The 14,904-nt window shown below is 41.2% G+C and overlaps 2 non-coding genes across 2 annotated transcripts; both read right to left on the reverse strand.

Moving 5' to 3' along the window:
• Positions 1 to 172: 172 nt before the first annotated feature.
• Positions 173 to 279, reverse strand: LOC130952104 (small nucleolar RNA R71). The gene has a single exon (XR_009074284.1). It is a non-coding gene; the product is annotated as a small nucleolar RNA R71 (small nucleolar RNA).
• Positions 280 to 7,841: 7,562 nt separating this feature from the next.
• On the reverse strand, positions 7,842 to 7,949 carry LOC130952380 (small nucleolar RNA R71). The gene has a single exon (XR_009074560.1). It is a non-coding gene; the product is annotated as a small nucleolar RNA R71 (small nucleolar RNA).
• Positions 7,950 to 14,904: the final 6,955 nt, after the last annotated feature.

The raw sequence follows: 14,904 nt of genomic DNA on the forward strand, positions 1-14,904 counted from the left end.
CACTGTCAAGACTAATGGGGTTGACCCTGAGGTCTAAGACTAATGCTATTCCCTTTTGCTGTAAGAGACAGAGCTAGGACATGGTTGGACTCACAACCTAAAGAAAGCTGGAGTCATGGGAAAGCTAGTCAATGCCTTCTTGGCAAAGTTCTTTCCACCTCAAAAATTGAGTAAGCTTAGAGTGGAAGTCCAAACCTTCAGACAGAAGGAAGGAGAATCCCTCTATGAAGCTTGGGAAAGATACAAACAATTAATCAGAAAGTGCCCTCTGATATGCTTTCTGAATGGAGCATCATAGGTATTTTCTATGATGGTCTCTCTGAACTATCCAAGATGTCTTGATAGCTCTGCTGGAGGATCTCTTCATCTGAAGAAGACGCCTACAGAAGCTCAAGAACTAATTGAAATGGTTGCAAATAACCAATTCATGTACACTTCTGAAAGGAATCCTGTGAACAATGGGACTAATCAGAAGAAAGGAGTTCTTGAGATTGATGCTCTGAATGCCATTCTGGCTCAGAACAAGATATTGACTCAACAAGTCAATTTGATTTCTCAAAGTCTGTCTGGAATGCAAAATGCACCAAGCAGTACTAAGGATGCTTCATCTGCAAAAGAAGCTTATGATCCTGAGAACCCTTCAATGGAAGAGGTGAATTACATGGGAGAACCCTATGGAAACACCTATAATTCTTCATGGAGAAATCACCAAAATCTCTCATGGAAGGATCAACAGAGACCTCAACAAGGTTTCAAAAACAATAATGGTGGAAGAAATAGGTTAGCAATGGCAAGTCTTTCCATCATCTCTCAGCAACAGACAGAGAATTCTAAGCAGAACCACTCTGACTTAGCAACCATGGTCTCTGATCTAATCAAAACCACTCAAAGTTTCATGACTGAAACAAGGTCCTCCATTAGGAATTTGGAGCACAAGTGGGACAGCTGAGCAAGAAAATTACTGAACTCCCTCCTAGTACTCTTCCAAGCAATACAGAAGAAAATCCAAAAAAGAGTGCAAGGCCATTAACATGGCCGAATTTGGAGAGGAAGGAGAGGAAGTGAACGCCACTGAGGAAGACCTCAATGGGCGTGCACTAGCCTCCACTGAGTTCCCCAATGAGGAACCATGGGAATCTGAGGCTCAAAATGAGACCATAGAGATTCCATTGGACTTACTTCTGCCTTTCATGAGCTCTGATGAGTATTCCTCCTCTGAAGAGGATGAGTATGTCACTGAAGAGCAAGTTGCTAAATACCTTGGAGCAATCATGAAGTTAAATGACAAGTTATTTGGAAATGAGACTTGGGAGAATGAACCTCCTTTGCTCACCAAAGAATTGGATGACTTGTCTAGGCAGAAATTACCTCAAAAGAGGCAGGACCCTGGGAAGTTCTCCATACCTTGTACCATAGGCACATTGACCTTCAAGAAGGCTCTGTGTGACTTAGGGTCAAGTGTAAACCTCATGCCTCTCTCTGTAATGGAGAAGCTAGGGATCTTTGAGGTGCAAGCTGCAAGAATCTCACTAGAGATGGCAGACAATTCAAGAAAACAAGCTTATGGACTTGTAGAGGATGTTCTGGTAAAGATTGAAGACCATTACATCCCTGCTGATTTCATAGTCCTAGAGACTGGGAAGTGCATGGATGAATCTATCATCCTTGGCAGACCCTTCCTAGCCACAGCAAAAGCTGTGATTGATGTTGATGGAGGAGAACTTATCATTCAAGTGAATGAAGAATCCTTTGTGTTTAAGGCTCAAGGATATCCCTCTGTCACCGTGGAGAGGAAGCATGAAGAGCTTCTCTCAAATCAGAGTCAAACAGAGCCCCCACAGTCAAACTCTAAGTTTGGTGTTGGGAGGCCACAACCAAACCCTAAGTTTGGTATTGAACCCCCACATTCAAACTCTAAGTTTGGTGTTGGGAGGTTCCAACATTGCTCTGAGAAAATGTGAGGCTCCATGCGAGCCCTCTGTCAAGCTACTGACATTAAAGAAGCGCTTGTTGGGAGGCAATCCAATGTTATATTTTATATATTTTCCTTTGCTATTTTATTTTATTTTGTAGGTTGATGATCATGAGAAGTCACAAAATCAATTGAAAAAGCAAAAACAGAATGAAAAACAGGAAGAAAAATAGCACACCCTGGAGGAAGAACCTACTGGCGTTTAAACGCCAGTAAGGCTAGCAGGTGGGCGTTTAACGCCCAGTCTGGCACCATTCTGGGCGTTTAACGCCAGAAAGAGGCACCAGACTGGCGTTAAACGCCAGGAAAGGGCAAGAACCTGGCGTTAAACGCCAGAAATGGGCACCAGCCCGGCGTTTAACGCCAGAATTGGCTAAAAACGCAATTTTGCATGCCATTTGGTGCAAGAATGACTTTTCCTTGACACCTTAGGATCTGTGGACCCCACAGGATCCCCACCTACCCCATCACTCTCTCTCTTCTTCACCAATCACCTCAACACCTCTTCCCCAAAAACCCTTCACCTATCAAATCCCATCTTTCTCTTCACCACTCACATCCATCCTTCATAAAACCCCACCTACCTCACCCTTCAAATTCAAACCACTTTCCCTCCCAAACTCACCCTCCCATGGCCGAACCATAACCCTTCCCCCACTCCTATATATGCCCATCTTCACTCCTTCATTTTCCCACAACCTAAACACCACTTCTTCCCCTTTTTGGCCGAACACTAAACCATTCCCTTCTTTCTCATTTCTTCTTCTTCTACTCTCTTCTTTCTTCTTTTGCTCGAGGACGAGAAAACCTTTTAAGTTTGGTGTGGTAAAAGCAGTGCTTTTTGTTTTTCCATAACCATTTATGGCATCCAAGGCCGGAGAAACCTCTAGAAAGAGGAAAGGGAAATCAAAAGCTTCTACCTCCGAGTCATGGGAGATGGAGAGATTCATCTCAAGGGTGCATCAAGACCACTTCTATGAAGTTGTGGCCATGAAGAAGGGTCAACTTTGATCAAAGGTTGGACCAAGTCCTCATAGATATCTGTGAAGAGGCGCCCAATGGAAGAGAAATTCAAGAGGGAAGCCGGTTTAACTAAGAAGGCATGACCTCAAGCCCATCACTAAGAAAAGGATGGAGCAAGCATGAGGAAATTCCCCCTCATGAAATCCCTGAGATACCTCAAGGGATGCACTTTCCTCCACAAAACTATTGGAAGCAAATCAACACCTCCCTAGGAGAATTGAGTTCCAACAGGGGACAACTAAGGGTGGAGCACCAAGAACATTCCATCCTCCTCCATGAACTTAGAGAAGATCAAATAATCATGAGAGAGGAGCAACAAAGACAAAGAAGAGACATTGAGGAGCTCAAGCACTCCATAGGATCTTCAAGAGGAAGAACAAGCCGCCATCACTAAGGTGGACCCGTTCATTAATCTCCTTGTTCTTTATTTTCCTGTTTTTCGAAAATTTAGCTTATGTTTGTCCATGTTTGTGTCTTATGATCATTAGTGTCTATGCCTTAAAGTTATGAATGTCCTATGAATCCATCACCTTTCTTAAATGAAAACTGTTTTTATCACAAAAGAACAAGAAGTACAGGATTTCGAATTCATCTTTAAAACTAGCTTAATTAGTTTGATGTGGTGACAATACTTTTTGTTTTCTGAATGTATGCTTAAACAGTGCATATGTCTTTTGAATTTGTTATTCATGAATGTTAAAATTGTTGGCTCTTGAAAGAATGATGAAAAAGGAGACATGTTACTGAGGATCTGAAAAATCATAAAAATGATTCTTGAAGCAAGAAAAAGCAGTGAATTCAAAAAAAAAACGAAAAAAGGAGAAAGAGAAAAAGAAAGAAATAAAGTTGTGATCCAAGGCAAAAAGAGTGTGCTTAAGAACCCTGGACACCTCTAATTAGGGACTCTAGCAAAGCTGAGTCACAATCTGAAAAGGTTCACCCAATTATGTGTCTGTGGCATGAATGTATCCGGTGGTAATACTGGAAGACAGAGTGCTTTGGGCCACGGCCAAGACTCAATAAGTAGCTGTGTTCAAGAATCATCATACTTAACTAGGAAAATCAATAACACTATCTGGATTCTGAGTTCCTAAAGAAGCCAATCATTCTGAATTTCAAAGGATAAAGTGAGATGCCAAAACTGTTTGGAGGCAAAAAGCTACTAGTCCCGCTCATCTAATTTGGAGCAAAGTTTCATTGATAATTTGGAGACCATAGTATATTCTCTTCTTTTTATCTTATTTGATTTTCAGTTGCTTGAGGACAAGCAACAATTTAAGTTTGGTGTTGTGATGAGCGGATAATTTATACGCTTTTTGGCATTGTTTTTAGTATGTTTTCAGTAGGATTTAGTTAGTTTTTAGTATATTTTTATTAGTTTTTAGTTAAAATTCACTTTTCTGGACTTTACTATGAGTTTTTGTGTTTTTCTGTGATTTCAGGTATTTTCTGACTGAAATTGAGGGACCTGAGCAAAAATCTGATTCAGAGACTGAAAAGGACTGCAGATGTTGTTGGATTCTGACCTCCCTGCACTCGAAGTGGATTTTCTGGAGCTACAGAAGCCCAATTGGCACGCTCTCAACGGCGTTGGAAAGTAGACATCCTGGGCTTTCCAGAAATATATGATAGTCCATACTTTGCCCAAGATTTGATGGCCCAAACCGGCGTTCAAAGTCACCTTCAGAATTTCCAGCGTTAAACGCCGGAACTGGCACCTAAGTGGGAGTTAAACGCCCAAACTGGCACAAAAGCTGGTGTTTAACTCCAAGAAGAGTCTCTACACGAAAATGCTTCAATGCTCAGCCCAAGCACACACCAAGTGGGCCCGAAGTGGATTTTATGTCATTTACTCATCTTTGTAATTCTTAAGCTACTAGTTCCCTATAAATAGGACCTTTTACTATTGTATTTTCATCTTTGGACATCTAGTTCTTAGATCATTTGGGGGCTGGCCTCACGGCCATGCCTAGACCTTGTTCTTATGTATTTTCAACGGTGGAGTTTCTACACACCATAGATTAAGGTGTGGAGCTCTGCTGTACCTCGAGTATTAATGCAATTACCATTGTTCTTCTATTCAATTCCGCTTGTTCTTGTTCTAAGATATTCATTTGCACCCAAGAACATGATGAATGTGATGATTATGTGACACTCATCATCATTCTCACCTATGAACGAGTGCCTGACAACCACTTCTGTTCTACAAGCAAACAAGGCTCTAATGTTTATCTCTTGGATTCCTGATACACGATGCATGGTTGATCGCCTGACAACCGAGCCAGCCATTCTGTGAGATCAGAGTCTTCGTGGTATAGGCAAGAACTGATGGCGGCATTCAAGAGAATCCGGAAGGTCTAACCTTGTCTGTGGTATTCTGAGTAGGATTCAATGATTGAATGACTATGACGTGCTTCAAACTCCTGAAGGCGGGGCGTTAGTGACAGATGCAAAAGAATCAATGGATTCTATTCCGGCCTGATCGAGAACCGACAGATGGATAGCCGTGCCGTGACAGGGTGCGTTGAACATTTCCATTGAGAGGATGGGAGGTAGCCACTGACAACGGTGAAACCCTTGCATAAGCTTGCCATGGAAAGGAGTAAGAAGGATTGGATGAAGACAGTAGGAAAGCAGAGAGACAGAAGGGACACAGCATCTTCATGCGCTTATCTGAAATTCCCACCAATGAATTACATAAGTATCTCTATCTTATCTTTATGTTTTATTCATCATCTATACCCATTTGAGTCTGCCTGACTAAGATTTACAAGGTGACCATAGCTTGCTTCATACCAACAATCTCCGTGGGATCGACCCTTACTCGCGTAAGGTTTATTACTTGGACGACCCAGTGCACTTGCTGGTTAGTTGTGCGAAGTTGTGTTTATGCCATGGTATTGAACACCAAGTTTTTGGATTCATTACCGGGGATTATTTGAGTTGTGAAAAGTATTGATCACAATTTCGCGCACCAAGTTTTTGGCGCCGTTGCCGGGGATTGTTCGAGTATGGACAACTTACGGTTCATCTTGTTGCTTAGATTAGGTATTTTTCAGAATTCTTAAGAATGAATTCTAGTGTTTCAAGGTGATGATCTTACCATCACCAAAGCTGATTGATTATCATCAATTTAGCTCTTGAATGCAATGTCCTGCTGAAGCTTGGTTATCCATGTCTAAATCCTTTAGACTAAAAGCTTTAGACTAACATTGCATGATTCCTGGAATTCTCATTAAGAATTTTGATACCTTTATTTTCTTTTCCATATAATTTTCGAAAAATCCAAAAAAAAAAAATTTCAAAATCATAAAAACCAAAAAAATATTTTATGTTTCTTGTTTGAGTCTAGTGTCTAATTTTAAGTTTGATGTCTTGCATGCATTGTTTATTTGATCTTGGTTCTATTTTCAAGTCAATAGTACATGGAACTGAAGATTCAGAACATGCAGCAGAGGAATTACACAGAAAAAGCTGGGCGTTCAAAACGCCCAGTGCAGAAGGACAGACTGGCGTTTAAACGCCAGCCAGGGTGCCTGGTTGGGCGTTTAACGCCCAAAAAGGTAGTGCATTGGGCGTTAAACGCCAGAATGTGCACCATTCTGGGCGTTTAATGCCAGGATGGCACAAGGAGGAGGATTTTGTTTTCAAATCAATTTTTTTTCAAGTTTTCAAAGTTTTTCAAAATCAAATCTTTTTCAAATCATATCTTTTCAATCAAATATTTTCAAAATCAATTTCTTTCCTTTTTCAAAGATACTTGCTAACAATTAATGATTTGATTGAACATTTCAAGTATGTTGCCTTTTCTGTTGAGAAAGGTTTAATGTTTGAATCATATCTTTTCTTGTTAGGCAAGTCATTAATTTTTAAAATCAAATCTTTTTAAAATTGTTTTCAAATCATATCTTCTCAATCACATATTTTTTAAAACCAATCATATCTTCTTAACCTCATCTTTTTCAAAATAGTTTTCAATCAAATCTTTTTGATTTCTAATTTCAAAATCTTTCTCAAAAATTACTTGATCCCTTTCTCAATCTTGATTTTCGAAAATCAAATTAAAGTTTTTCAAAATGCTTTTAAAATCTTTTTAATTAATTTTCGAAAAAGCTCTTCCCCTCTTCTCACATCCTTCTATTTATAGAGTACCACTCCTCCTCAATGCACAGTTCGAACTCTATCTGACTAAGTTCGAATTCTTCTCCTTCTTCCTTCTATTTTTCTTTTCCTCTGACACCTCAAGGAATCTCTATACTGTGACATAGAGGATTCCATATTTTCTTGTTCTCTTCTCTTTCATATGAGAAGGAACAAAGACAAAAGCATTCTTGTTGAAGCTGACCCTGAACCTGAAAGGACCTTGAAGCGAAAGCTAAGAGAAGCTAAGGCACAACTCTCTGTAGAGGACCTAACAGAAATCTTTAAACAAGAAGAACCCATGGCAGCCGAAAACAACAACAATGCCAACAATGCAAGGAAGGTGCTGGGTGACTTTACTGCACCTACTCCTGACTTCTATGGGAGAAGCATCTCTATCCCTGCCATTGGAGCAAACAACTTTGAGCTTAAGCCTCAATTAGTTTCTCTAATGCAACAGAATTGCAAGTTCCATGGACTTCCATTGGAAGATCCTCATCAGTTCTTAGCTGAATTCTTACAAATCTGTGACACTGTCAAGACTAATGGGGTTGACCCTGAGGTCTACAGACTAATGCTATTCCCTTTTGCTGTAAGAGACAGAGCTAGGACATGGTTGGACTCACAACCTAAAGAAAGCCTGGACTCATGGGAAAAGCTAGTCAATGCCTTCTTGGCAAAGTTCTTTCCACCTCAAAAATTGAGTAAGCTTAGAGTGGAAGTCCAAACCTTCAGACAGAAGGAAGGAGAATCCCTCTATGAAGCTTGGGAAAGATACAAACAATTAATCAGAAAGTGCCCCTCTGATATGCTTTCTGAATGGAGCATCATAGGTATTTTCTATGATGGTCTCTCTGAACTATCCAAGATGTCTTTGGATAGCTCTGCTGGAGGATCTCTTCATCTGAAGAAGACGCCTACAGAAGCTCAAGAACTAATTGAAATGGTTGCAAATAACCAATTCATGTACACTTCTGAAAGGAATCCTGTGAACAATGGGACTAATCAGAAGAAAGGAGTTCTTGAGATTGATGCTCTGAATGCCATTCTGGCTCAGAACAAGATATTGACTCAACAAGTCAATTTGATTTCTCAAAGTCTGTCTGGAATGCAAAATGCACCAAGCAGTACTAAGGATGCTTCATCTGCAAAAGAAGCTTATGATCCTGAGAACCCTTCAATGGAAGAGGTGAATTACATGGGAGAACCCTATGGAAACACCTATAATTCTTCATGGAGAAATCACCAAAATCTCTCATGGAAGGATCAACAGAGACCTCAACAAGGTTTCAAAAACAATAATGGTGGAAGAAACAGGTTTAGCAATGGCAAGCCTTTTCCATCATCTTCTCAGCAACAGACAGAGAATTCTAAGCAGAACCACTCTGACTTAGCAACCATGGTCTCTGATCTAATCAAAACCACTCAAAGTTTCATGACTGAAACAAGGTCCTCCATTAGGAATTTGGAGGCACAAGTGGGACAGCTGAGCAAGAAAATTACTGAACTCCCTCCTAGTACTCTTCCAAGCAATACAGAAGAAAATCCAAAAAAAGAGTGCAAGGCCATTAACATGGCCGAATTTGGAGAGGAAGGAGAGGAAGTGAACGCCACTGAGGAAGACCTCAATGGGCGTGCACTAGCCTCCACTGAGTTCCCCAATGAGGAACCATGGGAATCTGAGGCTCAAAATGAGACCATAGAGATTCCATTGGACTTACTTCTGCCTTTCATGAGCTCTGATGAGTATTCCTCCTCTGAAGAGGATGAGTATGTCACTGAAGAGCAAGTTGCTAAATACCTTGGAGCAATCATGAAGTTAAATGACAAGTTATTTGGAAATGAGACTTGGGAGAATGAACCTCCTTTGCTCACCAAAGAATTGGATGACTTGTCTAGGCAGAAATTACCTCAAAAGAGGCAGGACCCTGGGAAGTTCTCCATACCTTGTACCATAGGCACATTGACCTTCAAGAAGGCTCTGTGTGACTTAGGGTCAAGTGTAAACCTCATGCCTCTCTCTGTAATGGAGAAGCTAGGGATCTTTGAGGTGCAAGCTGCAAGAATCTCACTAGAGATGGCAGACAATTCAAGAAAACAAGCTTATGGACTTGTAGGGGATGTTCTGGTAAAGATTGAAGACCATTACATCCCTGCTGATTTCATAGTCCTAGAGACTGGGAAGTGCATGGATGAATCTATCATCCTTGGCAGACCCTTCCTAGCCACAGCAAAAGCTGTGATTGATGTTGATGGAGGAGAACTTATCATTCAAGTGAATGAAGAATCCTTTGTGTTTAAGGCTCAAGGATATCCCTCTGTCACCATGGAGAGGAAGCATGAAGAGCTTCTCTCAAATCAGAGTCAAACAGAGCCCCCACAGTCAAACTCTAAGTTTGGTGTTGGGAGGCCACAACCAAACTCTAAGTTTGGTGTTGAACCCCCACATTCAAACTCTAAGTTTGGTGTTGGGAGGTTCCAACATTGCTCTGAGAAAATGTGAGGCTCCATGCGAGCCCTCTGTCAAGCTACTGACATTAAAGAAGCGCTTGTTGGGAAGCAATCCAATGTTATATTTTATATATTTTCCTTTGCTATTTTATTTTATTTTGTAGGTTGATGATCATGAGAAGTCACAAAATCAATTGAAAAAGCAAAAACAGAATGAAAAACAGGAAGAAAAATAGCACACCCTGGAGGAAGAACCTACTGGCGTTTAAACGCCAGTAAGGCTAGCAGGTGGGCGTTTAACGCCCAGTCTGGCACCATTCTGGGCGTTTAACGCCAGAAAGAGGCACCAGACTAGCGTTAAACGCCAGGAAAGGGCAAGAACCTGGCGTTAAACGCCAGAAATGGGCACCAGCCCGGCGTTTAACGCCAAAATTGGCTAAAAACGCAATTTTGCATGCCATTTGGTGCAGGGATGACTTTTCCTTGACACCTTAGGATCTGTGGACCCCACAGGATCCCCACCTACCCCATCACTCTCTCTCTTCTTCACCAATCACCTCAACACCTCTTCCCCAAAAACCCTTCACCTATCAAATCCCATCTTTCTCTTCACCACTCACATCCATCCTTCATAAAACCCCACCTACCTCACCCTTCAAATTCAAACCACTTTCCCTCCCAAACTCACCCTCCCATAGCCGAACCATAACCCTTCCCCCACTCCTATATATACCCATCTTTACTCCTTCATTTTCCCACAACATAAACACCACTTCTTCCCCTTTTTGGCCGAACACTAAACCATTCCCTTCTTTCTCATTTCTTCTTCTTCTACTCTCTTCTTTCTTCTTTTGCTCGAGGACGAGCAAACCTTTTAAGTTTGGTGTGGTAAAAGCAGTGCTTTTTGTTTTTCCATAACCATTTATGGCATCCAAGGCCGGAGAAACCTCTAGAAAGAGGAAAGGGAAATCAAAAGCTTCTACCTCCGAGTCATGGGAGATGGAGAGATTCATCTCAAGGGTGCATCAAGACCACTTCTATGAAGTTGTGGCCATGAAGAAGGGTCAACTTTGATCAAAGGTTGGACCAAGTCCTCATAGATATCTGTGAAGAGGGCGCCCAATGGAAGAGAAATTCAAGAGGGAAGCCGGTTTAACTAAGAAGGCATGACCTCAAGCCCATCACTAAGAAAAGGATGGAGCAAGCATGAGGAAATTCCCCCTCATGAAATCCCTGAGATACCTCAAGGGATGCACTTTCCTCCACAAAACTATTGGAAGCAAATCAACACCTCCCTAGGAGAATTGAGTTCCAACAGGGGACAACTAAGGGTGGAGCACCAAGAACATTCCATCCTCCTCCATGAACTTAGAGAAGATCAAATAATCATGAGAGAGGAGCAACAAAGACAAAGAAGAGACATTGAGGAGCTCAAGCACTCCATAGGATCTTCAAGAGGAAGAACAAGCCGCCATCACTAAGGTGGACCCGTTCTTTAATCTCCTTGTTCTTTATTTTCCTGTTTTTCGAAAATTTATGCTTATGTTTGTCCATGTTTGTGTCTTATGATCATTAGTGTCTATGCCTTAAAGTTATGAATGTCCTATGAATCCATCACCTTTCTTAAATGAAAACTGTTTTTATCACAAAAGAACAAGAAGTACAGGATTTCGAATTCATCTTTAAAACTAGCTTAATTAGTTTGATGTGGTGACAATACTTTTTGTTTTCTGAATGTATGCTTAAACAGTGCATATGTCTTTTGAATTTGTTATTCATGAATGTTAAAATTGTTGGCTCTTGAAAGAATGATGAAAAAGGAAACATGTTACTGAGGATCTGAAAAATCATAAAAATGATTCTTGAAGCAAGAAAAAGCAGTGAATTAAAAAAAACGAAAAAAGGAGAAAGAGAAAAAGAAAGAAAAAGAAAGAAATAAAGTTGTGATCCAAGGCAAAAAGAGTGTGCTTAAGAACCCTGGACACCTCTAATTAGGGACTCTAGCAAAGCTGAGTCACAATCTGAAAAGGTTCACCTAATTATGTGTCTGTGGCATGAATGTATCCGGTGGTAATACTGGAAGACAGAGTGCTTTGGGCCACGGCCAAGACTCAATAAGTATCTGTGTTCAAGAATCATCATACTTAACTAGGAGAATCAATAACACTATCTGGATTCTGAGTTCCTAAAGAAGCCAATCATTCTGAATTTCAAAGGATAAAGTGAGATGCCAAAACTGTTTGGAGGCAAAAAGCTACTAGTCCCGCTCATCTAATTTGGAGCTAAGTTTCATTGATAATTTGGAGACCATAGTATATTCTCTTCTTTTTATCTTATTTGATTTTCAATTGCTTGAGGACAAGCAACAATTTAAGTTTGGTGTTGTGATGAGCGGATAATTTATACGCTTTTTGGCATTGTTTTTAGTATGTTTTCAGTAGGATTTAGTTAGTTTTTAGTATATTTTTATTAGTTTTTAGTTAAAATTCACTTTTCTGGACTTTACTATGAGTTTTTGTGTTTTTCTGTGATTTCAGGTATTTTCTGGCTGAAATTGAGGGACCTGAGCAAAAATCTGATTCAGAGACTGAAAAGGACTGCAGATGCTGTTGGATTCTGACCTCCCTGCACTCGAAGTGGATTTTCTGGAGCTACAGAAGCCCAATTGGCACGCTCTCAACGGCGTTGGAAAGTAGACATCCTGGGCTTTCCAGAAATATATGATAGTCCATACTTTGCCCAAGATTTGATGGCCCAAACCGGCGTTCAAAGTCACCTTCAGAATTTCCAGCGTTAAACGCCGGAACTGGCACCTAAGTGGGAGTTAAACGCCCAAACTGGCACAAAAGCTGGTGTTTAACTCCAAGAAGAGTCTCTATACGAAAATGCTTCAATGCTCAGCCCAAGCACACACCAAGTGGGCCCGAAAGTGGATTTTTATGTCATTTACTCATCTTTGTAATTCTTAAGCTACTAGTTCCCTATAAATAGGACCTTTTACTATTGTATTTTCATCTTTGGACATCTAGTTCTTAGATCATTTGGGGGCTGGCCTCACGGCCATGCCTAGACCTTGTTCTTATGTATTTTCAACGGTGGAGTTTCTACACACCATAGATTAAGGTGTGGAGCTCTGCTGTACCTCGAGTATTAATGCAATTACCATTGTTCTTCTATTCAATTCCGCTTGTTCTTGTTCTAAGATATTCATTTGCACCCAAGAACATGATGAATGTGATGATTATGTGACACTCATCATCATTCTCACCTATGAATGAGTGCCTGACAACCACTTCTATTCTACAAGCAAACAAGGCTCTAATGTTTATCTCTTGGATTCCTGATACACGATGCATGGTTGATCGCCTGACAACCGAGTGCTCGCCTGACAACCGAGCCAGCCATTCTGTGAGATCAGAGTCTTCGTGGTATAGGCAAGAACTGATGGCGGCATTCAAGAGAATCCGGAAGGTCTAACCTTGTCTGTGGTATTCTGAGTAGGATTCAATGATTGAATGACTGTGACGTGCTTCAAACTCCTGAAGGCGGGGCGTTAGTGACAGACGCAAAAGAATCAATGGATTCTATTCTGGCCTGATCGAGAACCGACAGATGGATAGCCGTGCCGTGACAGGGTGCGTTGAACATTTCCACTGAGAGGATGGGAGGTAGCCACTGACAACGGTGAAACCCTTGCATAAGCTTGCCATGGAAAGGAGTAAGAAGGATTGGATGAAGACAGTAGGAAAGCAGAGAGACAGAAGGGACACAGCATCTTCATGCGCTTATCTGAAATTCCCACCAATGAATTACATAAGTATCTCTATCTTTATCTTTATGTTTTATTCATCATCTATACCCATTTGAGTCTGCCTGACTAAGATTTACAAGGTGACCATAGCTTGCTTCATACCAACAATCTCCGTGGGATCGACCCTTACTCGCGTAAGGTTTATTACTTGGACGACCCAGTGCACTTGCTGGTTAGTTGTGCGAAGTTGTGTTTATGCCATGGTATTGAACACCAAGTTTTTGGATTCATTACCGGGGATTATTTGAGTTGTGAAAAGTATTGATCACAATTTCGCGCACCAGCCACCATATGGCTAACTCCATAACGAACCAAAGCAGAATAGAGCTGTTTATTGCAGAAATGAGTGCCCCCATCACTGATTAGTACTCTATGGGTGCCAAATCTGCTGAAGATGTGTTTCTGGAGGAATTTTAACATTGTCTTAGTGTCATTAGTGGGTGTAACAATAGCTTCCACCCATTTGGATACATAATTCACTGCCATCAGAATGTAAGTGTTTGAGTATGATGGTGGGAAAGGCCCCATGAAATCAATACCCCATACATCAAAGAACTCAATCTCCAAGATCCCTTGTTGAGGCATGGCATAACTGTGAGGCAGATTGCCAGATCTTTGGCAACTGTCACAATTAAGTACAAACACTCGGGAATCCTTATAGAGAGTAGGCCAGTAGAAGCCACATTGGAGAACTCTTGTAGCTGTTCGCTCACTTCCAAAATGTCCTCCATACTATGATCCATGGCAGTGCCAGAGGATCTTCTGTGCTTCTTCTTTAGGCACACATCTACGGATTACTCCGTCTGCACATCTCTTGAAGAGATATGGTTCATCCCAAAGATAGTACTTTGCATCCGTGATCAACTTCTTTGATTGCTGCCTACTGTACTCTTTGGGTATGAATCTTACTGCCTTACAGTTTGCAATGTCTGCAAACCACGGCACTTCCTGGATGGCAAAGAGTTACTCATCCGGAAAGGTCTCAGAGATCTCAGTAAGAGGGAGGGACGCCCCTTCTACTGGTTCTATTCGGGACAGGTGATCTGCTACTTAGTTCTTTGTCCCTTTTTCTTCTCTTATTTCTATATCAAACTCTTGCAGAAGCAACACCCATCTGATGAGTCTGGGTTTTGAATCCTGCTTTGTGAGTAGATATTTAAGAGCAGCATGATCAGTGTACACAATCACTTTTGATCCTAATAAATAGGATCTGAACTTGTCAATGGCATAAACCACTGCAAGTAATTCTTTTTCTGTGGTTGTGTAGTTCTTCTGTGCGTCATTTAAAACACGGCTAGCATAGTAAATGACGTGCATGAGCTTGTCATGCCTCTGTCCTAACACTGCACCAATGGCATGATCACTGGCATCACACATCAATTCAAATGGTAATGTCCAGTCTGGTGCAGAGATGACTGGTGCTGTGACCAGCTTAGCTTTCAGGGTCTCAAACGCTTGCAGACACTCCTTATCAAAGAAAAATGGCGTGTCAGCAGCTAGCAGATTA

The sequence above is a fragment of the Arachis stenosperma genome, chromosome 9, assembly GCF_014773155.1.
Source record: "Arachis stenosperma cultivar V10309 chromosome 9, arast.V10309.gnm1.PFL2, whole genome shotgun sequence".
NCBI classification, from domain to species: Eukaryota; Viridiplantae; Streptophyta; class Magnoliopsida; order Fabales; family Fabaceae; genus Arachis; species Arachis stenosperma.